Source organism: Halyomorpha halys, unplaced genomic scaffold (genome assembly GCF_000696795.3).
Source record: "Halyomorpha halys isolate HHAL.00 unplaced genomic scaffold, Hhal_1.1 Scaffold2346.1, whole genome shotgun sequence".
Lineage (NCBI taxonomy): Eukaryota > Metazoa > Arthropoda > Insecta > Hemiptera > Pentatomidae > Halyomorpha > Halyomorpha halys.
The window spans coordinates 55,206-58,368 of NW_027108948.1; positions in this window are offsets into that span (position 1 = coordinate 55,206).

Consider the following 3,163-nt stretch of genomic DNA (forward strand, 5'->3'; position numbering starts at 1 on the left):
CCAAGTCTTATTTTCAGTGAGAAGTGGATGGTTGAAGGATTTGTATTTTAGTAGTTCTCCCTAATGATTTGTCAGTCTGGAAATTTTGTTTTCTGTGTTTTCTAATTTCTGATGTATGTAATGTATTGTAATGAGTTTTCTCCGAGGGATATCTTGTTCTGTGCCACCTCGCTCTTGCCCGGTGTTTTTCTGATAATAATGGTTGTATGTGACGAGGTAAGTTGTTTTCTCCAGAACTTTTTTATGTTCATTGGTGAAGTATTGTTAGTGATAGTAGTTCCTATCGATCTAGAAAGTATTTCGATAGCAGAGTCGATCTGTTCTTTTGTTTTTAGTGGAATTTTTATGTCAAGTACGTTTTCTAGATCAGTCCGAAAATTTTTCCAGTTTACCTGTCCTGTAACTGTCTATTGAAGGGGGAGAGGGTCTAGGAATAGGATTTGAGTGGATGTGAAGTAGAACCGGGCTATGATCTGAAGAGAGGTCATCTAAAGATTGAATTGTTAATTGTGAGGAAGTAACAAATATATCAAGGATATCGGGACGTTTATTAAGGGATGTAGACCAATAAGTAGGATTTTTAGGAGAGAGGATGGAGTAACTATTGGATGTTGTGACTCGGGAAAGAGTCCTACCACGAGTATTGGACGTTCTGCATCCCCACCGTTGGCGTTGTAATCTCCGGGGCCGGAGTAAGGAGTCAAGATGGCTATAGGAAAGGGAATTAAGACTAAATATAAATATACAAAATACAAAACAGAAATAATAGACTGATTACCTGCTTGAAAGAACAGTTACGTTTTGGAAAATCCAAAACAAACCGTAAATGTCGTTTCTCTATTTCACCCCTATCTAGTTCTGTCTCAAACCTAAAGTTAGTTGTATAACGCAATTTAAACCAAACTGTAATAGACAATTTTAAGTTATGTTGTAATGTACTGGATAACAGACTGAAACCCCTCCCCCCGTCAGTCCCGATCTTTCTGTCACTGGGCACGCCATTGCTAATTTGCTGAAGACGTACACTACCGTGACCCACTTCTACCCTCTCCAAGTATACGAGTCCACCTGTAGATCACTCAGTGGCGCTTCTTGTGTAGTCGTTTCTTCCTGTATCGCCTGCGGTGGGTGACGGTCATAATATTTGGTAATATAATATTTGGTGCTTAGGCATACTTCACAATTACCTATGGTGTCTTGGGTGGTGCGCTTTATTTCCCACCAAAAGTATCGGCAGCGCAGCGCCTATTAAGACCTTTATGATTCGTCTTGTCCTGGTGATAGGTGAGGGTAACCTCCTTTTGGCATTCTGGTTGCCACAGAGTCTCCACCACCATCATGCACCGTATAAATGTCTGGTCCAAACCGATATTATCCGCCCGCCTGAGACGCTGAACCTTGTTGTCAAGGTTGTCACACACAACTGTACTGCCATTTCTGGCATGTACGAGTGGTGGGTCTGTCATACTTGAGATGCATCTTTCAATGCTCTGCAATTTTGGTCTTCTTTGACACCCGGTGAGGGTCAAACAGTCGTGATACTACAGTTGACGTATTTCCCGTTCTCTTCTTTCATTAACACCTTATCTGGCGGCGTTTATTGTCAATAATCTCTTCTAGCTCTTCTATTTCCGTCGGTCTACTTGCATTCAAGTCTTCATCTACGGATGTATTTACCCTGTTTTTGGTGTCCGTCATTTCTTGTTCTTCTTGTTCTTCCACTCTCGTAGGAACTGTCTTCCACTCATCCTCGATTGCATTGATCATTACCACTCTCAAAAGCCACTCCGCGACCAGGTTGTCCTTCCCGGGCTTATACGGAATGTCCATGTTGTACTGGCCGAGGATCTCCTTCCATCTGATGATCCATGCAGATGTCTCCTTTAGTTTACCAACCCAGTATGGTCAGTGTGTACCCCAAATATATCTTCCAAAATTATATGACCGAAAGTCTTTGGTGGTCTCTCGCCGTCTTGTGAGCCTGGAGGTAGTGGGCCATAAAAAATTAATCCGGTTCTGCTCCGACATCGTCTTCTCTTTGGATAGCTTTATGCCAAATTCCCTCATGCGCTGGAAAATACTCCTTAGGTTGTTCACATGGGCCTCTCCCGATTTTGGGACACCAGTTAAGTCGTCCATGTGTACCTGGCAAACTGCTTTGTTCAGTCCTTTCAAGAGCTCATCCATCAGCCACTGGAAAGTCACGGGTGCGTTCTTAAGACCAAATGGCATCGTTAAATTCATAATGACCTCGTTCGAAGGTGAAAGTGGTCTTACGCTGGTCCCTGGGTACTCCGGCTTTAAGTCGAGCGTGCTGAAAATTTTCGCTCTCCTCAATCTATCCAAAATGTCCTCGAATCTCGGGATCGGGTATTTCTTATCAATTGTGTTCTCATTTAGTCTGTGGTAGTCAATGACTAAGCGTTACTTCTCCATGTCATCCGCTGGTGCACCCTTCTTCCGTGCCGCCCACAAAGGACTATTATGGTGAGGTGCTTTCCCAGATTATCTTCTACCTTCTTAAGTTCTCTCTCTTCTCTCTTATTTGCTGTCGAAGTGCTTGTGGATACTGCCTTTTCTTTAGATAAGTTACCCTATCATGAACTGTTTTCCCAGTATCCCATTTTGTTCTTTACACATGTCCCCACTTTATCTAATAGGCCGCACTATATAATTACTTGATAGTCTCGAGGCATCTTTCCTATTAAAGGAACCGTTACTTATTTCCCTCGAGCCCTAACTTACTCAAGTCGCCTATTACCGCCTCCACCTCAATGCTGCAGGGCCACGAGATACTCGAGCTATAAGGAGGAGCTCGAGGACACCTCCTTGGGTCCACCAGGCTGTTTACGCCTCCATTCAATCTTATTATAGACAGGCCGCCATGATTCTCTCGTCCGTCATAATTCCACAATGTGCGGCTACACCTCTGCAGGCATCCTTCCTTTCTATTGGCCCTCGTCTTCACGCTCCTCCTCTGCTACTGAGTCCGTTTCCGTTTCTGTATACCTGAGTATCTTCTTCCGTCTGTGATACCTCTAATGCATTTGAAAAATCGCTGAGTGATTCGCTTTGTTTTAGTCATAGGTTTTTCCTCCTCACTTACTGGCCATTGGCTCCCCCTGGCGTGCGTCTCTTCTTTTATATATGTGATATATATACA